Source organism: Piliocolobus tephrosceles, chromosome 3, assembly GCF_002776525.5.
Source record: "Piliocolobus tephrosceles isolate RC106 chromosome 3, ASM277652v3, whole genome shotgun sequence".
NCBI classification, from domain to species: Eukaryota; Metazoa; Chordata; class Mammalia; order Primates; family Cercopithecidae; genus Piliocolobus; species Piliocolobus tephrosceles.
The window spans coordinates 146,511,980-146,525,926 of NC_045436.1; the positions used below are offsets into that span (position 1 = coordinate 146,511,980).

Consider the following 13,947-nt stretch of genomic DNA (forward strand, 5'->3'; position numbering starts at 1 on the left):
ATTAGTACAACCATTATGGAACACAGTATGGAGTTTTCTCAAAAACATTAAAAATAGGGCCAGGCGTGGTGGTTCATGCCTGTAATCCCAGTACTTCAAGAGGCTGAGGCAGGCAGATTGCTTGAACCCAGGGGTTTGAGACCAGCCTGGGCAAGATGGCAAAACCCCATCTCTTTAAAATTGACAGTATTATTTTCTTTTAAGACATGAATCAAGGCCAGGCACGGTGGCTCAAGCCTGTAATCCCAGCACTTTGGGAGGCTGAGACGGGTGGATCACGAGGTCAGGAGATCAAGACCATCCTGGCTAACACGGTGAAACCCCGTCTCTACTAAAAAATACAAAAAACTAGCTGGGTGAGGTGGCGGGCGCTTGTAGTCCCAGCTACTTGGGAGGCTGAGGCAGGAGAATGGCGTAAACCCCGGAGGCAGAGCTTGCAGTGAGCTGAGAGATCCGGCCACTGCACTCCAACCTGGACGACAGAGGGAGACTCCATCTCAAAAAAAAAAAAAAAAAAAAAAAAGACATGAATCAAAACAAAAAGCCAAAAGCCAAACTCAATCCTCAAATGTTCATTCTTGTCTTTCAACTCGTCTTTTTTTTTTGGAGATGGTGTCTCACTCTGTCCCCCAGACTGGAGTACAGTGGCGCAATCTTGGCTCACTGCAACCTCTGCCTCCCAGGTTCAAGCAATTCTTACAACACTTAAGTGCACTACTTAATTTTCCAACGGACTTTCTAAGCAACTTAATTTTAAAATCCATGGTGTTGCCTGAAACAAAATCTTACGTTACATAATTTTTAATAAAATTATTTATTTAAAGGAAATTTACCTGAATAGCAAAGAAAAGTTTTCACTCAAAGGAAGTATTTAATACTAAGGCAATTATTAAACTCATACTTAATTTAATTTGAAATAAAAACATAAAGACATGCAAAAGAAAAGCGTCCAAATCTTGCAAGTCCTTCATACTATCACATAGGTATTCTAACAAATATCTCAACAAGGCAAAACACTTTTCTTGAAAACTGATAATCTCGGACTGGGTGTGGTGGCTCACGCCTGTAATGCCAGCACTTTGGGAGGCCAAGGTGGGCGGATCGTGAGGTCAGGAAATCGAGACCATCTTGGCTAACATGGTGAAACTCCGTCTCTACTAAAATATAAAAAAATTAGCTGGGCATGGTGGCGGTTGCCTGTAGTACCAGCTACTCTGGAGACTGAGGCAGGAGAAAGGCATGAACCCAGGAGGCAGAGCTTGCAGTGAGCCAAGATCGCGCCACTGCACTCCAGCCTGTGCAACAGAGCGAGACTCCATCTCAAAAAAAAAACAAAAAAGAATAAAGAAAACTGTTCATCTCTCAAATTAACGAAGTTGGACCCTTACCTTATTATACCATATATAAAAATTAACTCAAAATGGATCAAAAACCTAAATGTAAGAGCTAGGAAGCAAAAACATAGCGGAAAACTTCATGACACTGAATTTGGCAATGATTCCTTGGATATGACATCAAACGTAGAAGAACCCAAAGAAAAAAATAAGGGAATATACACGACAACTTTATCAAAGTTAAAAACTCCTGGCTGGGGTGCAGTGGCTCACACCTGTAATCCCTGCACTTTGGGAGACTGAGGGAGGTGGATCACCTGAGGTCAGGAGTTCGAGACCAGCCTGGCCAACATGGTGAAACACCATCTCTATTAAAAACACAAAATTCGCCAGGCATGGTGGTGCATGTTTGTAATCCCAGCTACTTGGGAAGCTGAGGCAGGAGAACTGCTTGAACACCCAGGAGGCAGAGACTGCAGTAAGCCGAGATCATGTCACTGCACTCCAGCCTGGGCGACAAAGCGAGACTCTATCTAAAAAAAAAAAAGAAAGAAAGAAAACAATAAAAATTAAAAATAAAAATAAACACTCCTGTGAAGCTGGTGTGGTGGCACACACCTGTAGTCCCAGCTACTTGGGAGGCTGAGGTGGGAGGATCACTGGAGCCCAAGAGTTCGACACCAGCTTGGGCAACATAGTAAGACCCCACTACTTAAAACAAAAAAGCTTCTGTGTTTCAGGAGAAAATATTTCCAAATCATTTATCTGGTGAGCGCTTAATATCCATAATACATACAGAACTCCTACAACTCAGTAACAACAAAAAACAAACCTGGTTAAAAAATCAACAAGGGATGTGAACAGACGTTTCTCCAAAGAAGATACATAAAGTGTCAACACATGAAAAGATGCTCAACACCATTAATCATTAGGGAAATGCAAATCGAAACCACAATGACCTATCACTTCATATCCATTAGAATGGCTACCATAAAAAAAAAGTAATTGTTAGCCAGGTTGTGGAGAAATGGAACTCTTGTGCACTACTTGTGGGAATGTAAAATGGTGAAAACTCTATGAGAAACAGTACGGCAGTCCCTCAAAACAAAAAACAAAAAACAAAAAAAATAAAAAAACCCACAGTTACTATATAATCCAGCAATTCCACTTATGGGTATACATCCAAAAGAACTGAAAGCAGGAACTGGAGTAGGTATTAATATATGCATGTTCATAACAATATTATTCACAACAGCCAGAAGGCAGAAGCAACTTAAGGTTTCCATGGATGGATGAATGGATCAACAAAATGTTTGGCTTTTGTATACGTATATGTGTATGTATGTATATATATATCCTGACCTCAGGTGATCCATCTGCCTCAACCTCCCAAAGTGTTGGGGTTACAGGCGAGAGCTACCACGCCCAGCCTACTTACTTATTTATTTGAGACAGAGTCTCCTTCTGTTGCCCAGGCTGAAGTGCAGTGGCACAATCTCGGCTCACTGCAACCTCTGCCTCCCAGGTTCAAGCAATTCTCCCTAGTATCTGGGACTAATGTCGCATGCTACCACGCCTGGCTAACTTTTTTGTATTTTTGGTAAAGACAGGATTTCACCATATTGGTCAGGCTGGTCTGGAACTCCTGACCTCAGGTGATCCATTCACCTCGGCCTCCCAAAGTGCTGGGATTATATGCGTGAGCCACCGCGCCCGGCCCTGCTTATTTGAGACAGGGTCTCATGGTCACTTAGGCTGGAATGCAGTGGTGTGATCACAGGTCCCTGTTGCCTCAACCTCAACCTCCTGAGCTTAAGTGATCCTCCAACCTCAGCCTCCCACGTAGCTGGGACTACAGACTCATGCCACCATGCCTGGCTAATTTTTGTATTTTTTGTAGAGGTGGAATTTCGCCATGTTGCCCAGGCTAGTCTTGAACTCCTGGGCTCAAGCAATCCACCGCCTTGGCCTCCCAAAGTGCTGGGATTACAGGCATGAGCCACCATGCCTGGCCTAGTAAATTTTATGCTGTGTACTTTACAAAAATTTTCTGAAAAACTTTTAAGTAGGCCAGACGCAGTGGCTCACACCTGTAATCCTAGCACTTTGGGAGGCTGAGGCAGGCGGATCTTGAGGTCAGGAGATCGAGACCATCCTGGCTAACACTGTGAAACCCTGTCTCTACTAAAAATACAAAAAATTAGCCTGGAGTGGTGGCGGGCGCCTGTACTCCCAGCTAGTAGGGAGACTGAGGCAAGAGAATGGCGTGAGCCCAGGAGGCGGAGCTTGCAGTGTGCCACTGCACTCCAGCCTGGGCGACAGAACGAGACTGTCTCAAACAAAGAAACAAAAATTTAAGTAGTAAGTTCTTACCTTAGAGACTCAAAAATCCTTATTATAAATATTGTCTATTTCCTCTATTTGCACTGTCTTCCTATTGTGAAGACACAGTCTACTACAGACTCTAGATTACCATTGCAAGAATCAGAAACTTGAATGCAGAGGAGGTTAAAGAAAAAGAATCAGCCGGGGGCAGTGGCTCATGCCTGTAATCTCAGCACTTTGGGAAGCTAAGACAGGGGGACTGCTTGAGCACCAGCCAGCATGGGCAACATGGCGAGACCCATCTCTATAAAAAATAATTTTAGGTCGCTGCAGCGACACACGCGCTCGCCGCCGCCATGACTGAGCAGATGACCCTTCGTGGCACCCTCAAGGGCCACAATGGCTGGGTAACCCAGATCACTACTACTGCGCAGTTCCCGGACATGATCCTGTCCGCCTCTCGAGATAAGACCATCATCATGTGGAAACTGACCAGGGATGAGACCAACTATGGAATTCCACAGCGTGCTCTGCGGGGTCACTCCCACTTTGTTAGTGATGTGGTTATCTCCTCAGATGGCCAGTTTGCCCTCTCAGGCTCCTGGGGATGGAACCCTGCGCCTCTGGGATCTCACAACGGGCACCACCACGAGGCGATTTGTGGGCCATACCAAGGATGTGCTGAGTGTGGCCTTCTCCTCTGACAACCGGCAGATTGTCTCTGGATCTCGAGATAAAACCATCAAGCTATGGAATACCCTGGGTGTGTGCAAATACACTGTCCAGGATGAGAGCCACTCAGAGTGGGTGTCTTGTGTCCGCTTCTTGCCCAACAGCAGCAACCCTATCATCGTCTCCTGCGGCTGGGACAAGCTGGTCAAGGTATGGAACCTGGCTAACTGCAAGCTGAAGACCAACCACATTGGCCACACGGGCTATCTGAACACGGTGACTGTCTCTCCGGATGGATCCCTCTGTGCTTCTGGAGGCAAGGATGGCCAGGCCATGTTATGGGATCTCAACGAAGGCAAACACCTTTACACGCTAGATGGTGGGGACATCATCAACGCCCTGTGCTTCAGCCCTAACCGCTACTGGCTCTGTGCTGCCACAGGCCCCAGCATCAAGATCTGGGATTTAGAGGGAAAGATCATTGTAGACGAACTGAAGCAAGAAGTTATCAGTACCAGCAGCAAGGCAGAACCACCGCAGTGTACCTCCCTGGCCTGGTCTGCCGATGGCCAGACTCTGTTTGCTGGCTACACAGACAACCTGGTACGAGTATGGCAGGTGACCATCGGCACGCGCTAGAAGTGTATGGCAGAGCTTTACAAATTAAAGAAGAAAAAACTGGCTTAAAAAATAAAAAAAATAATAATAATAATAATTTAAAAAAATTAGCCAGGCATGGTGGTGTGCACCTATAATAGGCTGAGGTGGGAAGAATGCTTGGGGCCTGGAAGGTCAAGGCTGCAGTGAGCTGTGATTGTGTCACTGCACTCTAGCCTAGGCGACAGAGCAAAACCGTGTCTGGCAGGGGCGCAAAAAAAAAAAAAAGGCAGTTTGCTCTCAAAACCCTCAAAATTGAAAAAAAATCTAGAGCTATAAATTTAGATATAATTCATAACAATGTCAAAGAGAAAAAGTTGTCACTTTTCTGCATGATTGAATTTTCACAGAATGTGTGAACACAGCTCACTGCAGCTCTGACTTCCAAGGCTCAAGTGATTTTCTCACCTTATACTACAGGCACGCAACACCACGCCCAGCCAATTTTAAAACTTTTTGTACAGACAGGGTCTTGCCACATTGCCAGTGCTGGTCTCAAACACCTGAGCTCAAGAAATCCTCCTGCCTTGGCCTCCCAAATGCTAGCATTACAGGTTTGAGTCACCATGTACAGCCAGTTTTAATAATTAATTGTCAGAAAATTAGTTCAATAATTGAGGTCAGGTGCGATGGCTCATGCCTAGTCCCAGCACTTTGGGAGGCTGAAGCAGGTAGACTGCTTGAGTCCAGGAGTTTATAAGACTAGCCTGGGCAATGAGTTGAAACTGTCTCTACAAAAAAATTAGCCAGGTGTGGTAGCACGTGTTTGTAGTTACAGTTACTCGGAAGGCTGAGGTGGGAAGACTGCTTGAGCCTAGAAGGTTGAGGCTGCAGTGAGCCACAGCACTTTAGTCTGGGTGGCAGAGTGAGATTCCGTATCAAAAAAAAAAAAAAGAAAAATCAAAATAAAACCTATTGATATAGTTTGGTTATTTGTCCTCTCCAAATCTCATGCTGCAATGTAATTCCCAGTGTTGGAGGTGGGGCCTGGGGAGAGGTGTTTGGATCATGGGGACAAATAGCTCATGAATGGCTTAGTGCCACCCCATTGGTCATGAATGAGTTTACGTGAGAGCTACTTATTTAAGTGTTTTGGCCGGGCATGGTGGCTCATGCCTGTAATCCCAGCATTTTGGGAGGTCAGGTGGGCGGATGACCTGAGGTTGGTAGTTCGAAACCAGCCTGAGAAACCCTGTCTCTACTTAAATTACAAAATTAGCTGGGTGTGGTGGTGCATACCTGTAATCCCAGCTACTTAGGAGGCTGAGGCAGGAGAATCACTTGCACCTGGGAGGTGGAGGTTGCAGTAAGCCAACATCATGACACTGCACTCCAGCCTGCGTAACAAGAGTAAAACTCGGTCTCAAAACAAAAAAAAGTGTTTTAAGGCTGGAAGCAGTGGCTCATGCCTTTAACCCCAGCACTTTGGGAGGCCAAGATGGGTGGATCACTTGAGCCCAGGAGTTCCAGACTAGCCTGGCCAACATGGCAAAAGCCCATCTGTACTAAAAACACGAATATTAGCTGGACACGGTGGCATGCACTTGTAATCCCAGCTACTCAGGAAACTGAGGCATGAGGACACGAAAAGTGCTTAAACCTGGGAGGTGGAGGTTGCAGTGTGCCAAGATTGCACCACACTACTCCAGCTTGGGCGACAGTCTTCAAAAAAAAAAAAAAGTGTTTTTTGGCTGGGCACAGTGGCTCACGCCTGTAATCCCATCACTTTGGGAGGCTGAGGTAGGCAGATCACGAGGTCAGGAGTTTGAGACCAGGCTGGCCAACACAGTGAAACACTGTTTCTACTAAAAAAACAAAAATTAGCCAGGCGTGATGGCGGGCGCCTGTAGTCCCCGCTACTTGGGAGGCTGAGGCAGGAGAACCGCTTGAACCAGACAGGCGGAGGTTGCAGTGAGCCGAGATCGCGCCACTGCACTCCAGCCTGCACGACAGTGTGAGACTGTCTCAAAAAAAAAAAGTGTTTTAAAAGTATGTGGCAACTTCCTCACTCTCTGTTGCTTCCACTCTGTTCTCTACCCTCACCATGTGAAACAGGCTCCCCTTTCATCTTCCGCTGTGATCATAAGCTCCCTAAGGCCTCACCAGAAATTGAGCTGATGTTGGCACCACGCTTCCTATATAGCCTGAAGAACCACAAGCCAAAAGGAATTTCTTTTCCTTATAAATTACTCAGTTTCAGGTATTCCTTTATGGCAATGCAAAAACAGCCTACCACACCTATTTTTCTAACCCTAAATACTATAGACCAGGTGTTGGGGCTCAAGTCTATAATCTTAGCACTTCAGGAGGCCAAAGCGGAAGGATCACTTGAGGCCAGGTGCTTGAGACCAGCTCAGGCAACATAGCAAGACCCTATCTCTACAATAAATAAATAAATTTAAAGCTTTATTTAATTTATTATTATTATTACTATTATTTTTACTGAGATGGAGTCTCGATCTGTCGCCCATGCTGGAGTGCAGTGGTGCAATCTCAGCTCACTGCAACCTCTGCCACCCAGGTTCAAGTGATTGTCGTGCCTCAGGCTCCCAAGGAGTAGCTAGGACTACAGGTGTGCACCACTACACCCAGCTTTTTTGTATTTTTAGTAGAGAGGGTTTTGCCATGTTGGCCAGGCTGTTCTTGAACTCCTAACCTCAGGTAATCACCCGCCTCAGCCTCCCAAAGTGCTGGGATTATAGGCATGAGCTTTTTTTTTTCTTTTTCTTTTTTTTTTGAGACAGAGTGTCACTCTGTAGCCCAGTCTGGAGTGCAGTGGCGCAATCTCAGCTCACTGCAACCTCTGCCCCTCCAGGTTTAAGCAAATCTCTGCCCTGGCCTCCCGAATAGCTGGGATTACAGGCGTGTGCCACCATGCCTGGCTAATTTTTTTTTTTGTATTTTTAGTAGATACAGGGTTTCACCATCTTGGCCAAGCTGGTCTTCAACTCCCGACCTCATGATCCACCCACCTCGGCCTCTCAAATTGCAGGGATTACAGGCGTGAGCCACCGCGTCCGGCCAGCACCCGGCCTAAAACTTTAAAAAATAAATGAAAACTATAGAAACTGTATCTCTGATAATACAAAGAAATGTGTGCAATTTTGGACTGCTCTAATCTAAATTCAGTAATGTGAAAAAGTATATAATTGAAAACATTCTTTTGTTCTATTTCTTCTTCTATTTACAAAGTAGTGATCAAATCTATATTGTACTGAGATCTTCAGGATCAGTATATACAATCAACTTAAATCTATTATAACAAATCCTAAGAGGCAAACAGGAGTATGAAATTTCAAAAAATGTGTCAATCTTTATAATTTAGTAGATAATGTGAATAAATCAGTACCTCGTAAATCTATCTCCAGTAAATTAATTTTGCTCCAGTCTCAAATCAGTAAGACATAGTTAATGTGGCTATGTAAATATTCATATATTCATTGATAAGGACTCAGAAGGACCTTACTATGCAGAATAATCATGTGAATTGTTCATCCTGTTGAGTAACTTTTCTGTTAAGGATCTTCCAACAGATCATAAATAATTAAACCATGTTCATTCAAAACACTAAATGCTACTTAAAGAGAAGGGAAGCTTTTATACTAAAGATTTTATTTTTTAAAGAGATTGGGTTTCACTATGTTGTCAAGGCTGGGATGCATTGGCTATTCACAGGTATTATCTCACTACTGATCAGTACAGGAGTTTTGACCTGCTCTGTTTCCAACCTTGTCTGGTTCACATCTCCTTAGGCAATCTGGTGGTCCTCTGTTCCTAAGAGGTCACCATACTCATGCCCAATTTAATGTGGACACCTGACTGGCATAGCACACTTCAGCCCAGACTTGCTGGGCTTCAGCAATCCTCTTGCCTCAGCCTCCTGAGTAGCTGGGACTACAGGTGCACACCATTGTACCCAGCTGCTATAAATTTTTTTGTTAAAGTTTAAGCAAAGTTAAGACACTATGCAGCTGGATGAATTTTTACATATGTATATACCCATGTAACCACCGCCTGGATAAATATACAGAGTATTTTTAGCACTACAAAGCTTCACTTTTGTTCCTCCTACTCACAACTCCTGCCCACCCTCACCACTACTGTATTTTTTTTTTTTTTTAATTTTTTGAGACAGTTTCGCTCTGTTGCCCAGGCTGGAGTGCAGTGGCGCGATCTTGGCTCACTGCAAGTTCCGCCTCCCGGGTTCATGCCAGTCTCCTGTCTCAGTCTCCCGATTAGCTGGGACTACAGGAGGCGCCCACCACCACGCCCAGCTATTTTTTTGTATTTTTAGTAAAGACGGGGTTTCACCGTGTTAGCCAGATGGTCTCTGACCTTGTGATCCGCCCGCTTCGGCCTCCCAAAGTGCTGGGATTACAGGCGTGAGTCATCATGCCCAGCTATCGTATTTTTTTTATCACCATAAATTCTGGTTCATCTTCAGTTTCATAAAAATTGAACCATACAGTATGTATTCTTTTGTGTCTGGCTTTTGTCACTCAACATGTCTGAGTCTCATCCATGTTGTTTGTGTCAATGATATGGTCTTTTTTACTGTTACGTAGTGCTCCAATGTGTGATCACAATGTATCAATTTTCTTGTTGATGAGACATCTGAGTTATTTCCCGTTGGGGCTATTAATAAATTCGCCATAAAAATTCTTTCATACATGTCTTTCAAAAAGTAGGCATAGGCACTAATTTCTTTTAGATATATACCTAGGAATGAAGCTGATAGGGCATACTGAAGGTGTGTGTTTAGCTTTGGTAGATATTACTGGCTTTAAGTGATTAAACCACATTCTTTGTTTTCTGTTGTTTTTTGAGAAGGAGTCTCACTTTGTCACCCAGGGTGGAGTGCAGTGTCCCGATGTTGGCTAACTGCAACCTCTGCCTCTGTTCAAGAGATTCTCCTGTCTCAGCCTTCTGAGTAGGTGGGATTACAGGGGCCCACCATCACGCCTGGCTAATTTTTATTTTTAGTAGAGATGGGGTTGCACTATGTTGGTCAGACCGGTCTTGAACTCCTGACCTCAAGCAATCCACCCACCTCGGCCTCCCAAAGTGTTGGGATAATAGGCGTGAGCCACCGTGCCCTACCTGGTTAAGCCACATTCTTACCAGCAATGCATGAGGTATTTATGTTTACAGGCATGTAGTGGTATCTAATTATCATTTTAATTTGCATTTCCCTGATGAGTAATGATGCTGAGCATACCTTATTGACCAGGCATCTGCATTCTGTGCCTGTTTGTGTCTTTCAGAAGGGCAGCATCACTGAGTGAAATTTTTGTGTTGTCATTTTCTTCCCCAGGTAAGTAGACACCTATGACATCAGTCATAGTAAGTGTCAGTGGAAAACATTAGAGAATCGTTTCCACATAGCATAAGTTGTGAAATTAATAAATAAACCAGGGGCCGGGCACAGTGGCTCACGCCTGTAATCTCAGCACTTTGGGAGGCTGAGACGGGTGGATCACCTGAGGTCAGGAGTTCGAGACCAGCCTGGCCAACATGGTGAAACCCTATCTCTACTAAAAATGCAAAAAAATTAGCTGGGCATGGTGGCGCATGGTGGCACATGCCTGTAATCCCAACTACTTAGGAGGCTGAGGCAGGAGAATCGCTTGAGCCTGGGAGGTGGAGGTTGGAGTGAGCAGAGATTGCACCATTGTACTCTAGCCTGAGTAACAGAATGAGACTTTGCCTCAAAAAAAAAAAAAAAAAGATAATAAAAATAATATACTAAGTTAAATATTAATAAAAGTATATCACTATCCCTAGATGCATTAATATAAGACCAACATTAACCATGTATTTTCTAGTATGCCTGCTGAAAATTATTTAATGTTTACGTAATTCATTTTTCCTACGATTAAAACCCTGTATTTTTCTCTATCAAATTCCAGTTCTGAAACCTCAACATTCACATTTAAATATGGATATGCACTAAATGCCAATTATACCTCAGTAAAGCTCAGGGAATAGAGTAATGAATTCATGAATATCTAGTCTCACCTATTTTATCTAATGTCTTTGGTATATTTTAATATTGCAATTGTACAGATACAAAACAAGATTATTCACCTGCCTTAGGAAAGGGAACAGTTGATGTAAAAAAAATGTTATGTTCTGCCCGGGTGCGGTGGCTCAAGCCTGTAATCCCAGCACTTTGGGAGGCCGAGACGGGCGGATCACGAGGTCAGGAGATCAAGACCATCCTGGCTAACATGGTGAAAGCTCATCTCTACTAAAAAAATACAAAAAACTAGCCGGGCGAGGTGGCGGGTGCCTGTAGTCCTAGCTACTCAGGAGGTTGAGGCGGGAGAATGGCGTAAACCCGGGGGGTGGAGCTTGCAGTGAGCTGAGACGCGGCCACTGCACTCCAGCCTGGGCGACAGAGTGAGACTCTGTCTCAAAAAAAAAAAAAAAAAAAAGTTATGTTCCTGCACATCAGATTAGGATAAAATGTTTTGGTATAAAAATTCAATTTCTCTCTCTCTATATACACACTATAATCTTCCAACTAGCTATATAGGGAGATAATTACAAGTAACAGTACTGTTGGCTTAACTCTGGGCAAAAAGAGAAGTCAGTGGGAAGTTTTTATCTCCAAGCTTTTTCTTTCGTTCTTTTTTGAGATGGGGTCTCACTCCGTTGTCCAGGCTGGAGTGCCATGGCATGATGTTGGCTAACTGCAACTTCTGCCTCCTGGGTTCAAGCAATTCTCCTGCCTCCAGCCTCCCAAGTAGCTGGGATTACAGGTATGCACCACCATGCCCAGCTAATTTATTTATTTTTGGTAGAGATGGGGTTTCACGTTGGCCAGGCTGGTCTCGAACTTCTGACCTCAGGCGATCTGCCCACCTCCACCTCCCAAAGTGTTGGAATTACAGGAATGAGCCACTACACCTGGCTGCAAGCTTTGTTTTTAAGGTTGTCGTTCTGGGTGCTGAGAATAGCCTGAGTAGGGAAAAGCCAGAAGCAGGGAGGCAGACTAATGCAATCATCCAGGCTAGAGGTAACGCATTTGGAAAAATGTGGTAGTAAAGCTGCTGTTAAGATGTTGGAGGTTTTGCCAATAGATCTGCAGACAGGGCATGGGGTGCCAGAGAAAGAAACGCCAAGGATCATGATGTGATTCTGGCTTGAGAAAATGCAAGGATGTATTTGCCAATAACTTAGTTGGGGAAGACTATAGAAACAGGTTTCAGGTTAGGAGACTATCAGTTCAGTTTATGTTTGATACATTCATTATATAGTCAAGTAAAGATGATAAGCAGGCAGCAGGATAAGAGTCTCAAGTTCAGGGAAGATAATTTGTGAGTTTGCAGTATATAAAGGTGAAGTTACGATGAAATCAGATGAGCTTACCAAGGAAGTGAGTGCAGCTAGAAAGCAGCAGAAATCCAAGACTTATCCCTGAGGCATTCTAATACACAAAGATCCCGGGGGATATGCAAGGATCTGGTTAAGGAGTCTGGGAGTGAGCGTGGTGGGAAAGTTAGAAGAGAAAAACTAATTTCCTAGAAACCAAATGAAAACAGTAAAATGTCTCTAATACTGCAAATACGTACTCATATCACTGAATCTTAGAGCTTTTAGAGGCCTTGGCGATAACCTAATGGATTAAAAACACTGACACTTAAGACGTTCAATAAATTGGCAAGTCACAAATCAAAAGAGTAACAGAGAAGATAAAAAGTAAGTCTATTCCACACGACTTTATGTTTGAAAGTCTTGATCTACATGCAATATAGAATATATTGAAATACAGATCAAGAAACCAGATCCCAAAAGATGATCTACCGTGGGACAGGATTTACTCAGATATACTACCAGAACAGAAAAAAACAAAACGAAACCTGTAACTCTAGTCTGTTTATCCAGTTACTAAGTAAACCAAATTAGCCATACACTAAATGCTGTCATTCCTATTTCATCTTCTTTCAGGTACCTTTTTATCTCCCCTTTCTTAACAAATCAAACACATAGCTTAGGCCAGGTGTGGTGGCTCATGCCTGTAATCCCAGGACTTTGGGAGGTCCAGGCAAGAGGATCACCTGAGGTCAGGAGTTCGAGACCAGCCTGGCCAACATGGTGAAACCTCATCTCTACTAAGAATATAAAAATTAGCTGGGCGTAACGGCGCACGCCTGTAGTCCCAGCTACTCGGGAGGCTGAGGCAGGAGAATCGCTTGAACCTGGGAGGCAGAGGTTGTAGTCAGCCGAGTTCACGCCACTGCACTCCAGCCTGGGCAACAAGAGTGAAACTCCGTATCAAAAACAAACACCACCCAAAAAAACATAGCTTAAAAATTCTAGTACCAACAATAATATATAATCTTTAGAAGATCAGGTAGCCAGGCTGGGCCCATTAAACACAGCTTTTTAGCTCCAAGTGTTCTTACTAACTGCTGTTCTGTTTTGTTCTGTTATAACTTCTCTTGTAAAAGAGTAAAATCAGAAGAAAAGGTCGTAATACACACTCACTCAACTGATTTTTTCTAGTTTTATGGTTTTCTCCCACTCCAATTAATTTTTATACCTTTGGTCTTAGTTTTTCCATTTATAAAATCACATGCTAGGCCGGGCACAGGGGCTCAAGCCTGTAATCCCAGCACTTTGGGAGGCCAAGATAGGCAGATCACAAGGTCAAGAGATCGAGACCATCCTGGCTAACACAGTGAAACCCCATCTCTACTAAAAAACACAAAAAACTAGCTGGGGGAGGTGGCGGGCGCCTGTAGTCCCAGCTACTCGGGAGGCTGAGGCAGGAGAATGGCGTAAACCCAGGAGGCGGAGCTTGCAGTGAGCTGAGATCCGGCCACTGCACTCCAGCCTGGGCAACAGAGCGAGACTCCATCTCAAAAAAAAAAAAAAAAAAAAAAATCACGTGCTAAATAATTAACTATCATCTTTATCATTGTTAAGACTACACAAAGCTTCCAGCCTGGGC

General features: G+C 44.0%; 1 protein-coding gene and 1 pseudogene across 5 annotated transcripts in view; one reads left to right on the plus strand and one right to left on the minus strand.

Annotated features, from left to right (window-relative positions):
* The window catches only part of UBE2K (ubiquitin conjugating enzyme E2 K), a 91,058-nt gene that overhangs the window by 11,584 nt on the left and 65,527 nt on the right, over positions 1 to 13,947 (minus strand). The window lies entirely within an intron of this gene.
* On the plus strand, positions 3,988 to 5,016 carry LOC111550939 (annotated as a pseudogene). Its single transcript, XR_002734203.2, has one exon. The product of XR_002734203.2 is annotated as a receptor of activated protein C kinase 1 pseudogene (transcript).